Source organism: Cydia fagiglandana, chromosome Z (assembly GCF_963556715.1).
Source record: "Cydia fagiglandana chromosome Z, ilCydFagi1.1, whole genome shotgun sequence".
Taxonomy (NCBI): Eukaryota; Metazoa; Arthropoda; class Insecta; order Lepidoptera; family Tortricidae; genus Cydia; species Cydia fagiglandana.
Window position 1 is genome coordinate 41,333,484 of NC_085959.1, and position 18,611 is coordinate 41,352,094.

At 37.2% G+C, this 18,611-nt stretch overlaps 1 protein-coding gene across 4 annotated transcripts in view; it reads left to right on the forward strand.

The window, feature by feature from the left end:
- The window catches only part of LOC134678400 (ecdysone-induced protein 74EF), a 263,550-nt gene that overhangs the window by 126,519 nt on the left and 118,420 nt on the right, over positions 1–18,611 (forward strand). The gene's annotated exons all lie outside the window — the stretch shown is intronic.

Genomic DNA, 18,611 nt, shown 5'->3' on the forward strand with positions numbered 1-18,611 from the left:
TTACTAAACGGATTTTCATGCGGTTCACCTATCGATAGAGTGACTCTTGAGGAAGGTTTGTGTATAATTTGTTAAGCCGTGCAAATCCGGGGCGGGTCGGTAGTGTATGGAATAAAATTAAAATGAAACATGTAAAGTCGGCCCTATGATAGCGCCCTGTGGAACCCGGATCCCCGTCCGCCGTTTCGCATCAACAATGCCTTTGACATAAACCATAAAGTATAGATAACTTTTTAAAATGCACAATCGAGTCGTGGAACGCGACGAGCATACGCTTCTGGCATTTTTTTCATTTTTATTAGGAGCACTGCCCTTGCACAATGTCAAATAGCTTTGGCGTAGATGGACGGCGGGTGATTCTTTCCAATTCCAATTCTTTTGTACAGAGTGTCTGTCAGGGAATCAAATAATTTAACTATACTGTAGATAGCTATGTCAGTAGAAAAAGGCGCACAATTCTGTTTGAGAAGGAGAAGACAACCCTTCTACATTTTTGAATCCAAACTATCAAATAAATGAAAGTCGCTAAAATGATTAGTAAATAAATTGAGTAGAATATTGGGGAGTATTTTCTTCTTCGATATTTTATTTACAACTAGGATTTCAACGTTTCAGCTTATAATTAAAAAAATATATCGTAAAAATCGCATTATAAAAAAACATGTTTCCTTCTGTCTAATCCTATCTGAAATGGAATATAGGCAGAAAATCCTAAGCCTCTAAACACGTAGATACACCCAACGTGTTTTTGCCAAAGATTTCGCGTCGTAATATCGTAAGGAAGTGACTCGATTTGACCCTCAAACCTGTTTGGAAGTCAAAACCCATCTTTTATTTGGATACAAACTTACCAGTTGGATCCAGCTAACTCTGCAAAGATGCAATTGACAGTGGAAGTAAACCTAAACGTAAAATTAGTATGAAAATATGACGTTTATGACCATTTCACTTTGTCAAAGTCGGTGTGGTTAGCTTAGACGGACTCCATATGTATATTGTCCAGAATTAGTGTAGAAATACAGTAAGTATGTTACAAATACAAATAAGAAAGTCTGGAACGGTGAAAATAAGAGATTTACTGTACAAACAGTAACACTCTTAACTTTCCATCGGTGGACCTTATGCCTTTTGTAATAAGATTTACCGATGTACAGTTTAACAGTGCGGGCGATGGTAGGTAACCGGGTAATCTCATTAAATACATGGGCGCCCGTAATCGGTAGTTTATTCTAAGTTCTCAAGGCTAATTAAACTGAAATTTAGCATGCCTGTAACTACCGTGACAATCCAATATTATACTCGTAGTACAATCAAGCTAGATCGAGTGATGACGGAAGCCGAAGGTTAAACAACTCTTTAGTAAAATGGAGAGAATCTGATGGAGTCGGACCAGGCTAACTCTTCATGGCAATCACAATGACAAAAATGGCAATTTCATCGTATAAAAAATGACGTTTATAATGTCACTCCCTCCCTTTGTTTTATTCCAATTGATGCAAAGTTACCTTAGATTGACTACCGATAGGTCTGTACGAGTAATAGATAAGAAAAAGAACAGTGGGCCAAATAGTTTGTTAGTAAACTGTAATTTAATAAACATCATGCCTGAGGTCTAAATAAGTAAACTAAATACTGGCTTTGTTGACATCATCCCGATAACATTTATGAATGAACACAAATGACAATTAAATACATTATTTTCTGTGCTTATTCATTGTTAGAGCTAAAATACCCAATACTGTTTATATACACATCTTACGACTCAAATACAATGAGTTTCCGACTTATTTACCACAATACATTGTTTATTTATGTCATTGACAGGGAAATACCATGAAGTTATTATTTGTCTTGTTCTTGTTACTCCATTAAGTAGGTATATTTACGACTGTAGTTCTATTAAATGGTTTCTATTCTAATTAGAAGTTACATCTGATTTTATTTTTACTATTCAAAAAGTTCAAATAAAAAGCTATAAATTAGCAAAAGGTCGAAACATCTTAATAATGAAGCATCGTATCACGTACTAATATATACAGAAACTTGCAATGTTTTAACTGTATACGGGACACTGGCGCCCTCCAGTGGTAATTGGTTACATTAGTTACTTTATAGTTGAAATTATTTTACACTAGTATAAAATTTAGCATACGAGAATTCCCATCACATAAGCGTTTTCCTCATATCGTTCCAAGCATTTCGCTAGGCCAGAGAGACGGTGAAGCGTGAACACGGGCCTAACACACGAAATTGGTGTTGCGCGTTTCGTAACCAGTGCGCAATACGACCTTCCACGGCAGACCAAACCTGTCCGCGTGTGTGGACACCACAATGGTTTCATAAAGCGGATTTTTACCACGCCACAGAGAGGCCTACTCGGTAAGTCTTGCGACGTGAAACAGCGTTGTGTTCGACGCACTGTCGTTTTAATAAGTTTGTCAGAAATATTTGACACAAATTAGTAATCATTAAGGTTCCTCCCCATTCTTACTGGATTATTAGAAATTGTCAGATCAGTCTTATTACAAATAGTGGCGACCTTTGTATTCTGAATTCTTTAAGTATATTAAATTACTTTTATATTCGTTAGAAGAAGGCTAAATTAAAACAGTGAGTCATTCAAATACAAAAATAATAGACCCTTAATACAAAGTGATCACTTTTACTTTCGTATACCACATCATTACTTGTGGCAAGGTGTCTTTAGAACGTATTTCCATCGGTATAGCAATTTATGAAACGATTACCTATACTCTTTAGTCTTTATGCTATATCACAAGAAGTGAAGGAAAATTAATTTAATACATTATCTCAAATTGCATACGCATAATTTTGACGCACAGACTGATTTATAAATTCACGCGTAACGAAATTCAGGCCAATAACAACAGTATTTTCATTAGATTCATTTGTAGTTACGTAAACCGACGAATGTCAATCCGAGGAGCGCGAATAGCGTCGCTATTAATACCCGATGCTAGCTGCACTGCCCTTGAATACGTGCGATCACCTCTGCGCGATCCTAAGCTAGAGGCGCGCGCGCACGGCCGCCCTTTGGAGGATTTTACCCGTTGCCCTAATCTCTATGCTTGCGATTTTCCGCTTAGTTATAATAAGGTTAACTAGGTTTCTGATGGGGATAAGATCTGTATTTCTCTCAAGATTTATTTATACTACTGCTTATATCCATTGGCGTAAGGTCAAAAAAGGTTCATTTTGAAAGAGGTGTGGTAACACGTCTAATACTGATATTACACATTGTGTCTAAAGTAAGTACTAGTGAACAGTTGGGAGAAAACCCCAAGTGAAAGGTTAAAATAATACGGGCGGTAGCCTTTACCCACATAAAATCGTCTTTACCAGCGAATGAAGCCATGATTTATTTCATCAATAAAGAATCTTTAATATCGTATATTTTCATCAATTGTAAAAATTCCTCTGCCTTTTTAAACTGCTTCATCCCGAAGTTATAAAATATATTCGAACCCTGAATATATATATTTTTTATTAAATAAACATAATTGAAACCAAAATTATTATCTCTTGCGCCACCTATATAAAAACATGTTCACTCACTCCATCTATATTTCCATAGTTGCGAAATGTCCCGAAACTCAAGTGACAAATCCCTACATGACCTGTAAACACTCAAAATTCGACCTTAATTCTACTGCAGTAAAGTGCATCTCGCTTGCACCGCGTTGATGTAACATTTCAATAGCGGCTTGACCATGTACGGTGCCTCCATCTGCCGTGAGTTGCGCGATCGTTGCGACCTAGATGCGCCGCGCGCGCTGCCAAAAGCGCCGCTAGATCCAAAATGGCTGACGCGTCGAGAAAAATGAGGGATTTATGACGTTTTTCTATATTTGTGCTGCGGCCAACTCGGATACGATTCCTTTAAATAATTGTGTTAGGGGTTCGGCCCTTTCTTCAGGTCACGATCAGACTTTATATATGACGTAAGATCAGTCAGTCATTTTTAAATAATTGTTGAAACGAAAAGGTAAAAACCATAGTGATTCCCGATGCGACCCCACACAGCGTAAACACAAACTTCTCGTTCTTTAGTAAGGTTAGACAAATTGTCGAAACTATTGACATAGTATAATAGTAGGGACCCTAATAAGGCTAATAAATAAGCATCCTTAATCTTGGCCAAGCACATAGTCTGAATCATTTTACTTTCGAGGGACTCTTTAAAGTTTTTCCAATGATTCACGAGATTTTACCCATGAAGACATGCTAGTTAACATACCGGCTGTTCGCTTCACAAAACCCCAGCACGATCCGTAACCTAGCCGACCTTAGAACGGATTGGACAAACAACTACTGTAATGTCGCAACCGTAGCATCCGACTGCGAGTTGAACGGTCGGCCTTGCGACCACGCAATACTGACACGCTATTCTCTAACCCATAGACTATTGTGGATTTAATTCATTGTATAGAATACGGTACTTGCTATTGGCTAAGTCTGAAGCTCTGAAGCAACTAATGATCGCTCTAAACTGCAGAAATTTTCGTGAGCTCAATCTTAGACAATATTTGACATCTGTCACTAGGTAATGTGTCCCATAACCGTCAGAATATATACACTGTAACAGAAGAAAACCTCCTTTATAGGTTTATCTGGTTCACAGTGACGAACGAACATTTTTTTATATGGGGCTTCGTCAAATATTTCGCTTTCCAGAACCGCTGTGTAGTCATAAGAGCGTGTCACATATTTTTGCGGCCTTTGAAGAGTTACATATGTGACATCCTACCGCTCCAATAGTATTGCGGCTCTATGAGACGAAAGCGCCAGCAGCCATAAGGTACCTTTTGTCGTGGAACGTCACATATTATTGCAGGTGACTGTACAAGAGTAAGTTAGCGTGCTCGGGAAGGGATGTGTTCGTGGATAGGAAACCACGCCTCACTCCGTGCAGAATGCATTTATGTTGTCTCCGCTTGACACTTATATTACAGATGTTTGTCCTCTCATTCCTGTGACATAACCGTCATCATATAGCATTAAAGTTGTAAATAAAAAGATTTACCTAAGCATTTTTTGCCACAAAACCAAAGTAACTTATTAAGCTCAAATTAAAGCCTGGGCCGTTAATATACATATGTTCATTGTCAAGATGGCGCTGTTATTTTCATGCATAGGGCGACAGTTCAGTATAGTATGAAAAAAATAGTTCCAGTAAATTTCCGCAACATGGCGCGTGATCATATTCCTGGTCAAGTTTTATTTTTATTACGTAATACTCATCATGAAAAATCTCACATGACATACAGAGAGCCAAATCTCGCACGATCTCAGGGTGAGGGTCAAAAACGGACGCCCGCACTGTAATAGGCCGATCTGTTTCCAAGAGAGGATGATTAACGCCTATAATCCTCTGTGGCCTGTTTTCTTTGAATTGGAAAATTGAAATATAGCCCGCTGTGGGGCTGAATATAAATAACAAGTGGCGACCTAACACTGACCCCCTTAGGTCCGCGGGGTCTACCAGGATATATTTAGCGACTTTGACGCTCCAACACACTTAGGGATGGGATGTGTACCGGTTTTAACGGTACATTAAGGATTTTTGACGCGGGGAAAACTAAGCAATTTTCCTAGTTATTGTGAAATATCAGATAACATATACCGGGTGTGGCCTGTAACATGAGCAAATAATTAAAACATAGATTGTACTCCTCAAACGGTGACACTTTTGTTAAACAACTTTAAAAAATTATGAAGTATATAGACTCCCTATTATTCATACAAAATAAATATTATCTTCAATGGACGCCATCGCCCCGCCACATCATTGTGATTGACGTTGCTTGTCACGCCTTAAACATAACAAAATTCGCAATACATTGCGTCTTAGAATAAACTTTAAAGTGTATTAAAAATTAAACCACAAGTTATTTTTAAAAGTTGCTGAACAAATGTTGGTCAGTATGAGGAGTACAGCCTACAGTTTAGTTTTTTCTCGTATTACACGCCACACCCGGTATAGTACCCGGTTAAACATACGTAGTTTAAATGTTTGTGACATTTTTCTGTCAGACCATTTCACACACACCCGTTTCCTAGACTTAAAACATGGTATGGTTATTCACTATAAGACGACCTCACTTTAATTTTATCTAAACTATTTCATTACTGTTATATAGTATAGAGTCAGACCAAGATAAGTCTGCAACGATTTTGGCAGCACGTGTTATTTTAAACGTCAAACTTCGATGAAATTAATATGACGTGTAAATAACCTTGCAAATCTTATATAAATTTCACTACTAAATTGTTGACACACCGCGGGCATTATTACCACAGAAGCAAACATCTCCGCCCCAAAAATACCCTTGCTGTCTCCGCCCCAAAAATCCGGTACACATTCGCAACCCTAGCAGGCATTGTAGCGTGCAGGAGCATGGTCCACAAGCGGAAGGGAGGCTTCCGGACAACTGGTCCGCGCTGGCACGCCTCAGGGTCGAAGGTTATAACTTACGTAACCTGTATAACTTGCCTCTTTTTATACGACGTACAACACGGCCGTCCTGATTTCAAGAGGTCCTCGTGTGACATGCAACTTGAGTGTCATAAGTTTTTTAATGATTCGCTGTCGGCTTAACGGATAAGTGTTAACACAAAGCTCTAGAGTTTTTCTGTATCTTCATATTCTAGACTATAAACTCCTAGATATAAGGAGTTAAAACGGCTGTAAAATTAACTAAAAAAAACCTGAAAAGTAAACAGTACAAGTATCTTTGAGCTTCTGCTATAGTTGCAGCATTCTTGACGTAACCTCCCGAGCCGTGGGAAACTAGAGCATTTAAATATAGTTTACGTTTCGAAATATTTATAATAGAAGTTATTCGAGAGCGCCACCTGGGCTGGATATTGAAATTAGTGTCCCAGTAATCTGGTATCACCGATATTCAATTCTAAAGTGTCATTCTATAGAACTTGCTAACTGTGTAAACAAACCTGTCAAAAACGATTAATTTACTAGGGACTTTTGTTTACATAGTTAGCAAGTTCCATAGAATGCTACTTTATACTAAAAAGGAATTGATAATCTTGCCCTCAATCATAGACGGGCGGGCAGTTAATTATTACAGTCAAGCCAGTATTATACAACTCCGCTCATGTATTAGGTACCTACTTTTGATGCAAAATAAGAAACATGTTTATTATTACTTTTAGAAAATCTATGTAACTATATTCAATTTCTGCAGCACAGACAGAAAACAAACAAAGAACGCTGCCCAGCGGCTAGCAATTCTGTTTTTAAAGTAAACAGTTTGCTATACCGTCCGCTAGATGCCGGTTGTAGGGACCTCGTGCTCGATAGTGTTGCCCAATCACCCTTGACTCGGTCAATCAGTCCGTAACGGCGTTTTTCGATCGCTTAACTACATGTTTTTATCGATAGATGTCGCTGGTATATTCGAATTAGAATACATATATATCGAACATCTATAGCGTCGTATATTTTTGTGTACGGCTTTTAATATTAATTAGATAATGTGTATTATACATATTTAAGTAAAGTATGGCTTATTTTATTTACATTGAACATAATTTTAATCACTTTTGTTTAACGTACGCATTTTGGTGTACGCATTGTTCATTTCTATTTCTTATCACTTTATAACAGCGCTAAGAAACAACGATTTAAGACTAAACAGAGCGTTGATTTGTTTTAATAGAATTATTAGTATTAACATTCGAATACTAATAATATTACCAAGAAAGTTATACAGTGCCAAATCTAGGCAAAGTAAATGATAGAGTAGCAGAGTTCAGTTTGACGACTAGTGCAGAATCTTGAAGCTAAGCTTTGCCAAAAGCTTTTTGACCTGCAAATTCACGAGAATTCTCATTATACCTACACATATTTCAAAAATCTGTACTTTTTAGAGAATGATGCTTATTTATTTCTAGTATAGTATATAGTTGATTTTCCTGTCTCAACATTCTCTGACTTTAGTCGATATCTCATTTAAAAAAAAGATCAAACGCCGAAACCTGTTTTCCTAGTTGCGTGTTTCGCGCATATTTTTGCTTTCCGTTTATCTCTAGTATCGATTTCCTGTAACGCTTCCTCCGGCCTGAATACATGGTAAAGTCCAGCACGAACGTGATTTTAAACCATTCTATAAACAAGGTCGGCCATCTTCAATTTCAGCTTCTAGGTTTTGGCCTTTGGATAATACGCAGCGTAAAGTTTAACCGCCTAAAAACTCCTCTGCTGGTTAAGTATACAAGGCGGTTTAGTTCAAGAGATTTTTTGTCTAAACTAAATATGACTGATATATGATTACAATGTGACGACCATCTTTCAAATAAGTAATTAAATAAATAATGTCATTAATGTCGGATGTTTGTTGTCTGTCAGTTTATTACGGATATGAAGCTCCCATTAATTTTGAGCATGCAGAATATGTATTACTGTATCGCACGTCATATTTATGCCAATGCATTCAATAATTGCATAGAGCCGTAAAAATGTACACTTTGTAGCTTAATATCGGTAACTAACTAAATTATTTAATCTTTGGTCAATATTACCGTGACTCATCAATTTTCGACTGTTGAAAACACGTAGGTAGTGATATTTTATATTTATGAAAACGGTTTAACCCGTTTCAAAATGGCCGGGAAAAGAATTTGCATATTAATTGTTCGTTATTTTCAATAATTATTAACCGAGCGGAATTGACGTAAAGGATTTTAGTTGCGGCGATCAGAAAGGGTGTATGAGGTTTATGTGTGTGTATATTTTATGTCATTTTTCTTTCGCGTCGAAAATTTGCAGTTGTATTTTCCTCGCAATACTAACAATATGGGTAAAGAACCTGCAAAGTCGTGTCCTACATTTGCATTTGAAAAGGTATCTTGAAAAAATGACGTCTTTGCTTTTAATATATGGCACCCTCTGTGCAAATAAAATGTTATGATAGGTACCTAAATAGGTTCTAGACGTTCAAGAATGGAGGTAGGTGAACAAAAACTGTTTAAAATTCCACTAACTTTTAGATTTAATTGATAAAAATTGTTATCAGAATTGAAGTTGGCTTTCCTGTAGGTATTGAAACAATAAATGTTAGTTTTCCGCAAACCCACGCGCTTTTAAAACTCCAAAGACGTCTGATTGATCAAACATGGCGTCTTGGGAAGTGCAGGAATTCGCGGCGGCAGCGGGAGGGCGGCGAGGGTGCGCGGGGGGTGACCTTCGCGCTTGATGCAATGTCGCAGTGTCATTGACCACGGCGAGGCGCAAGCAGCCCCGCGCGCTGTCTATCGCCCCTCCGCCGCCCGCTCCGTATGCAATTACGTACAAATTCGTATATTAGAGTAGAGGTAACGTCTGTTATTCGATTTCGACTCGAAACCGAAAATAACATGTTTTAATTATTGTAGGTTAGAGCATTCTATTTGCAAATTCACGAGTCTTTTGTTTGTTATTTTGAACACAACCTTTAAATTCAAATAAGGCGGTGCGTAGCTTAACGTCGTTTTGGAAGTAACGCAACATAGGTTAGGATAGGTTAGTTCTCGTCCCGATAAGCTCAGCCAATTTTCATATTGCAACATGTTATCTCGAATATTTACAAAGTAGGCAGTTAAATATCATTGCGCCGACCGATATAACTTTTTGGCAAAAACACATCAATAGGAATTTTCCTTTCAAATAATAATATGTTATATACTTATACAATAAAGTCTTAAATTTCCAGAAGGGGGATATTTCCCAGAATTGGCTGTATCAATAAATACTTTTTCAGCCGTTTGCGTAGCTCTATGTCAGTGTTATTAGTGGTATGCTAGCAAAACGCCTACAATTTTGCTCCAGTAATGTACGAGTATGTATGTAGGTACCTACTCATTACATATTGCACACAGAAACTGTAATCGATAGTGTTATTTTGTTAGTTGCGAGTGTTTACGTAAAACGGGGTATTCGAACTCGGATCACCTTCGTCGTCCGAAACGCGGGTCGCGGTGTGGATTAAAATGGTCGATATGTTATGTGGTGCCTTGATAAACACTGGGAAGTCAGAAGTACGGAGATGAACGAAATAACATTATTCGTCTACTCGTAACTCGGTGCGATCAGTTTAAGAGTTAAAAAACGCCTCAGCCACAGTAAAATAATCCTTTTGGATAAAAGGACTTGTACCTAAACTGTTACTTAGACTGATTTACAGTAAAAAACTTGTCATGCTAGACTTGTATACTGGCAAGCAACTTTAGGGGTAGAAATTCAAATTTTGTACGCAAATACGAACAATAGTGCCTCGTTTTTTTAAATTTCGCGTTCGTTATTCTCCTGACAAAGCTGGGTTCTTACATAGAGTATAATTAATATTGTAAATAATACTTATCATATTAACAATATCAGTTTAAACAAAACAATAATAGCTCATTAATTACTTTTAAGTAGATAATTCAAACGTATTTATCCTGTAAATATGTATCTCTTCTCAACTTGGCGACATCCATTTTGTCAGATTTTAACTTTTTTTAAACAGAGTCCAGAGTCAAGACTACGACAGGTGATCATTCAGCCAGCTCTTCTGATTAAAATAATGATCAATTGCCATTTCATGTCCTGTGTACTCAAAAACTAGATCTTATAAAAATATACGTTTGTGACTGTTATGAATTAGCTAGCGCCATTTCGTATTTAGCGTAGCGTAGAAGTACATAGTTATAACGATTATTGCACGTTGTCAACTTGTCATTATATCATCATGAAACGTGAGAAAGTTAAAAGTAAGGAACTTGACCGCTACTGTACCTTGCGACATTTTTAACTGATAACCCCGGGGCTATCATACATAATATTTTTGTGTGATAGTGCAAATAAACGGCCGGATGCAGTTTATCAGAGTTTCTTTATTTAGGCGGAGCGGTTGTGCGAGGTCAGGATCGTGAGCGAAACTTGGCCCAGAATAACTATGTCTTCCAAATACACTCCTTGTTTTTACATTTAGGCCAAGATACACTGGAACACAATAGTCGAGAAAAAACATGAATGCGCACAGTTAACTTTTCTTCCATTGCATCGCTTCGGGAATGACTGATACTGTTCGGTAAACTTCAGAAGTTAGTTCACATTCTAGAAACTTTCTGAGGTTTGCTTTATTTTTTAAGATCCTTAATGCAGCGAAAACACTTCGAATTTTGACTCATACTTTACATAATACAGTACCGCGTGATTACACATACACAACGCATTCAGTAATTCGTTTCGACAAATTATATAGTTTGTACAGCCGCAAATTTTGCGACCGCCATTTTATAGTCATTGTCACGGACACGGACGCGGAACATGCTGTGCACACAGAAGTGTTCTATATTTGCGTAAAATTTACATTAGTTGAGTTTACCAGTAAGTCGGCGCACAAATAATACTTCCTGGGTTAGTGAAGACACAATTTGAAACAACCACTTAAACGTCATCGTCCTGAAGTCCCGGCATATTGCCACGGGTCACTCAGTGGTTCAAACATTTTACAATTAATAAACTAAGTACCTATGTATGTGTATGTACATTAAAACAACTCTATCAGGCTGTTTTATATTGCAAGAAAATAAAAGAGGTAAGTACATCATCTCAAGAAGTAAATGATTATTTTCACACTATACCTACCTATATTGAATGACGGGTAAACTTGTTTTAAGGCTGATTTAGACGGTGCGAGAACTCGCATGCGAATTTCATTACATTGCGGTATTTGATTGGTCGGTTGAATAGGATGCAACCAATAGTCCTCAATGTAACTAGAATCGCATACGAGTTCACGCGCCGTCTAAATCAGCCCTTATTCTTGTATATATTCAAGAGTTAGTTATTAGGTACGCGGATTTGGACGATTTGACTCGGTGCAGAACTCCTGCCAAGGTTCTATGCGCCGCATTAGGGATATTCTGCCGAATAAATCAATAAATAGTGTAGAAACTGCCTGGAAGTGGTTAAAATTAAATCATTTTAATGATTTCCTACGTGTTTGCTTAATTTAATAATCATTAATGTAATTCAAGTTTCAAATCTGCAAAAAATTGGCGTATGATTTCCGTGAACCTAAAATTATATCAAATACTTGGCAGCAGACCAACCCACGATAAAGATTATACAGAAGTCTCACTATCAGTCGTTGCAGAAGGTTAGACACATATTGCAAAACAACCTTATGTGGTAGCCGTAAGCAAACGCTTTATTTGTGCAACTGTTTTGCCACCATGACACCGCGGCGCGGCTGCGTTATCGTCCTGATTAAAAAATACAAAATGTCTATGGTACTCATTTATTATTTGATGCAGACAGACCGTAAAATAAATAATATTATTATTACTATACGTACTTTACATATAATAAAATATTACAAACAACTAAGATTGTTTTAAAAAGTCTGGAGGCTGATTTCACTGCATTTATATTTCATATGTTTTTAGTTGTTTATGTTGCTATACCCTCGCTGGGTTCATTTCATGTTGATACTGTATAAAATACAGTATCATACATAAGATCATCTGTACACATGAAATAAAATAAATTAAATGACAATTGGGTACGTATAAGTAACCCTCTTGGAAAACGCGACAAGTAATAAATCCAGACATACTTAGTTGCCCTCGTCATGTTTGCTTTATATGGAAACAGTTTTTTACTTCATTTTGACTTTAGACATATAACATATTCTTAGCGACTAAGCGTTTAAGAATCAAGTGCATTAAATAGTGCTTCAAAAACAAAATGCAAATGTGCGTTTAACAATCCAAATGCATTGGAACGGAAACGCTGGATTGTAAAGGTCACAGGCCCACGGCTATGACATCACCGAACGTTGCCTATGCAGCGGACAACTGTTTTGAAGACCACCTCAATGGAGAAACACAAGCCAGCACTGCACTAGCATCATAATAAAACAATTAAAAAAAGTTTACGCGCTCGCATTTCAAATGAAATGTAAAAATGGTCATGGCTCAAAATATATTATTCATAGTTTGGCGAGCCATTTCCCTCAGTTGAAAAAGGCGGTAACTTTAGCAAATATAGGTACGAAGGTTTGTTGTTCCATAGAGCGCCTTTTTCTACTGACAAAGAGGGTTTGCTGGAATACAAACTTTTTAACACTAAATATATTTTGTCGCCGAGATATAGTTTGTTAACTAGTTTTATCTAAACATCCACCAGTTTAAATAACATTATCTAATTTATCTCACTATTGTTTAAGAAGTATTATGAAATCCATGACAACTTCTTATTTCTTAAATACAACTTCAAAATAGCCACTACCTTTTTATCCTGATTATACGATATATACGATCCTGAATTAGAAGCTAACCCTCTTTGTCTATGACCCAGACTCGCAGTGGAGCGAATCATTCGATCTTCCATTAACACTTTTAGATTCGATGTCGGAACAACACGTCCCAGTTTCCAATGGCCGTGACGTCATCACACCTCTAACAGCTTGTATAACATACAGGAAAGCTATAATACAAGTGTAGTACCTACGATAACAATGATTTATAATAGATAAGTAAGATTGCGTCAAGCGCGCCTTGACCCCATTGCGGTTGCCTGTCACCAATGCAGGCTGCGCCTAGGCTTGAAAAATCGGAACATAGCATTAGCCTCGTGTAAATAAAAAAAACTGCAGTGCGGATTCGGAACTGGCTGAAGAGAAGACATAGAACGTGCGATTTTTTTAATTGCTCTCAACGGAAGTCTGTTTGAGTTGAGGCACAGAAAAAAACTTGTTATTATTAGACTTCTTTGATGACGAGTACACTTGTTTGTTACACGTATTCGGCGTTAGGGCGTGTACAAACGTAAAAATTCCAACTGAAAAAAAAATTAAGTGGTGCTTATTGTCTTGAATTTCAGTGCTAATGTGAATATTCATGACTGATCTCGGTAAATCCAATAATGTATATTGATTTTTTATATTTTATCCTCAAAGTATCAACGTGAGTAAATAAACGAGCAATGCTGATAAATGCGTCAACGCATCCTTTGACGGATATTACGGAAATAACCACAAATAAGTAGGCCGTCGGGGCATTCAACATAATATTGTGCCTATACATAGGTCATGCACTCGGAAAGTTAAGATTGTACTTTATATTAACTCATTAAGCTCTATAATCGTTAATTTTACCGCTTTTAATCAAACAAACACGCCACAAATTGGAATTACTAATGACTAGGCATAGGTACATGAGGTGTGTAACATTCCTTCTCTTGAAACTGATGTCATATTAAAACTCGATTTGCTCACTCTCATTCGTTGCATTAAAAATACTGGCACACTTTTTTTTTCAATTCCGCTGGCAGATAAAAAATATAGATTAGCGCTGGTGTGGCCGCCATCTTGCAAATCATCTAACGCGTATTTTCGCACTTTTATCGGAGGTCGTTCACCCGGAGGCACGTGTTACCGTAACAAGAATAATAACGTTGCGTAACGCATGTGACAATTGTATCTTCTGCTTTTCGTTTCTTGTGTTCAATCACCACAATAATTTTTTTTTAAACGCTGGGGATTTATGAACTTTTTTAAGTGTTTATTTAATAGGGAGCTTTAATTGTAATGAATCAAATAAGACTGTATTCTTCGCCGTGTTTTATATATAACGGTGTCGTTTATTAATTCTTCGTTACAATACGGCATTCAGCATTTCATAATCATCTGGGAGTTTTAATATAGATACTCGTATAGGTACAGATGCCACAGATAAGGAAATGGAAATCCATTTCAGTTGAAAATCTAACCGACAATCTTAGAAAAAGATTAGTATATTGAATAATAAAGTTGTAAAATTAATTTGAAAATTTACCTTGTAAATACAATACCGCCTTTATGACGTTATGTGCAGTCTCGGCAGAATCAAATAATCCAGTCTGTCAATGTCAATGAAGACTTAAAGAGTCGACTTTTGGCCGTAATGCGAATGTATCGCATATCTCATTGTATATTGTAGATGTGGCATCTTCCCTGAACAGCGCTTTCGCGTTCCGCAGTCCCACACAGGGTTTGTGGGGCAACCCATATACAGGCTACGCTCAACCGGTTCCCCCTCCTCCCGCTCGCATACTTGCATCCGGGAATAAAACGACCCGCTTGGAACAGGAATACCCACCCTAACTCCTGGGTAATAAAGCTGCATCGTTTACTAGTTGTTTCTTTTTGCGATAGCTTCGCAAAGTTATATTTGCGCGCGGGCGCTGCTTCGCCGAGGCACTTACGAGTTTTCTTCCATGCCGTTTGGTCTAAGAGTTGCTCCCGCGGCTGTTCTTGTAACTTTGCTGGCTAGTTAGCTCTGGGTTCTAAGACCGTAGGGTGGGTAGCCTTGATCTTGAAGTTATATATAGAACGCGCTTTTTTTTTGGTTCTCAGGCTTTCAGACGGGAACGGTTCATGTTAATACTGTTATAATGGTTTTAATAGACGTTAGTGATTGCTAATTATAGATCGCACTGACACAAAAACTGTGCTCACTCAGTTTTACTAGAAACCAGTGTGTCTTGTCGGACCCTGGGGTATAATTTAAAACTGTTTTTCTCATTTCATGAACACTTGGTTTATGGGAGCTTGAATCTAAAACCTTTTGTTAAACATCTTCAGCCTCCAATATCACAGGCTTATCTATACTAATTCCTTTTTCTTCCTAAAATAAATGGTAGCGTAATATAGTTACAAAGAGAACTTGAGAAAACAGCGTTTACAATCTATAATTAGCTCAGAGTTGGGAGGGGAGCAGGGCAAAGAATTCTAGTGTTCACCTGGAGATTTAGCAAGAAATATTCGCATACTTTGCATCCACTGTCAAGGAGGCACAAAATACTTTTCCTCCTAGCGCTTATTGTTACCAGATTGCTCTCCATAAGTAGAACTTGTAAAGAAAATAAGACTTTCCTCCGTCATATTCATTCATATTAGTTCTCTAGAGAACTAGTGTCTATTCGATTATTACGAACCTGTTTATCTAAATGATAATACTACTCGTACCTGTTTCCACTTGCGTCAGTATCCAAACATGACTCCAATGGTGCATTATCTTCCATTATCAGTTTGCCAAACTTTTATCATCTATTTTCGCAAGAGATTAGTTTGTTGATAAAAACTCCACAGCAGTCAGCAACAGTTGGTGACCATTAAGTATAGGTACATAGTTTTATCTGTAGCATGGCGGAAACGATAATGTTTTATGCGCTTTATCAATTTCCTGGCTCGTGAATGAAAGTAATATAATTTCAGTGAATAACTGGCATCAATACGAACAATTTTATTTATTTATTTATTTAGAAATTTAATTCAGGCAACAAGGCCCATATTACAAATACCTTACAGACTAACATACATAATGTATTTTATAAACTTAAAACTAAACACTATTTAGTCGACAAAACTAATAATTGTCACAATGTATGTGACAAAATTAAAACTTCACTACCTGCGTGTTCCGGGTGTTTAATTATTTTAACAGCCAGCAATCTGTAAAAAATGTACACGTGACCAGAAATAAAGCATTCGTTCATTCCAATTTCAAAGAGACTATTTTTACCTACCTACTACCTACAGTGTCTCCAGCAATATACAAAACCTAAGACCTGTAAAAATTCCCTGCGAATTAAAATAATCCATAATTTCCAAGTAAAACTGTCGTACGAAGAAGTGTAAACTTAGGCAATAATCGTGACGGATCCCACATCCTTAGATCCCGTCCTGCGTGACCGGAAAGGTGCGCGAGTGTGCGGCGCAGCCATTGACCAGGAAATGGCGCCGACGTCTGACCTTCGACGCGCCGTTTCGCTTTCTGTGGCACTTTCGCGCGTTTAGATGTTGTTGATGGTGTTTGATGATGATGATGATGTTTTTTCGGCTTGAGGCTTTATTCATGTGGGAGATAATGTGTAACGCCCTTTAATACGAAACTTTTTTTTATCGATTACATAATATACTTGGTCAAGCAAATCTTGTCAGTAGAAATAGCCGCGAAATTCTATGGAACCATAACCCTTCGCGCCTACTCTTTTTAAATTTGCCGCCTTTTCCACTGACAAGATTTGTTTGACCAAGTATAATTAGAATCAGGATGTTGTTAATTCAATTTACCTATGATCAACAAGCGGTCACACGGCTGAAATATTTTCGCAAATAAATACATTGATAACCTTAATACGTAACCAAATAACTTACATAACGTCTCTTATCTCGCGTTATCAACAAAAATGTTTATAAATTAGACCGAGTCACCTTGGCAGAGTGCATCCCAAACTTGGTCCCCGGTGATTCGTGAGTTGATCACATTTGAAAAAAACCGGCCAATTGCGAGTCGGACTCGCCCATGAAGTGTTCCGTAGCAGCAAGTAACATAATTAAATTGCGGTTTACGATTTATGACGTATTAAAAAAAACTGCTTACTAGATCTCGTTCAACCCAATTTTCGGTGGAAGTTTGCATGGTAATGTACATTTTAAATTTTTGTTTAGTTTTATCTTTATCTTATTTTAGAACTTACAGGGGGGGAGACACGTTTTACCACTTTGGAAGTGTCTCTCGCGCAAACTACTCAGTTTAGAAAAAGGAGCATTCCATGAAATTGTCTACCATTTGTCCCGTACAAACGCGATTTTCTGAAGATTTGCAAGTACAAGAGTTTCCTTTTCTATGATAAATGGACAAAATTATGGACAGAAAAATAATTGGCTACTTTAAATGCCGAAAAAAAAGTCGCAACACAGGAAATAAAATGCGTTTGTACGGGACAGCCCGTGGAATGCTCCAAAAAATTATATTAGAAATTTGAAGACATATCCATAGATACTCATTTTTGAAGACCTATTCATAGATACTCCACACGAACACCCCCAATATTTATTGTTTTTTTTCTATTTTTGTGGGAAAATCTTAATGCTGTTACAGAATATATCTACTTACCAAGTTTCAACAGTATATTTCTTTAGTTTCGGAGAAAAGTGGCTGTGACATACACGGACAGACAGACAGACAGACAGACGGACAGACATGACGAATCCATAAGGGTTCCGTTTATTGCCATTTGGCTACGGAACCGTAGAAACACAGGTACAGCAACATTTTTGCGTCATATTTGAACGCTAAATATTTCAAGTGTTATTTGATTTGGATTATGATATATACACAAGGTGATAGGTATACATAAAAGGTTTGTTTCAGTTTCATTTATTGTTTATTGTATCGCCTTGAGATTTGTTACAAAATATATATTTTTTTAACCTGCATATTTCGGGAAAACCTGAGCGTTTTTTGTCAGAAAATGTAACCAAAGCCACTTGGTTCGTAGAAATAATTTAATTTCGTTATTACCTTCCAAGTATTTGGTTAGCTTTTTAATCCCGGCTAAAATACCTTTTATCTACCTTTTATTCATTATTTTTATACTGTTTTTAGTTAGATAGGCCTTCTTCAAGAACGTGCACCCAATTTGAATTAATAACCCGCGCATCGAATCGAATCAGACTGCGCAAGTGGTTCTAGAGTTGCACCGGAAAAATCGCGATTAAAATATAAACCAGCGGAACGGAACGTAACTGTTTAAATTTGGAATTCATCCACGCATC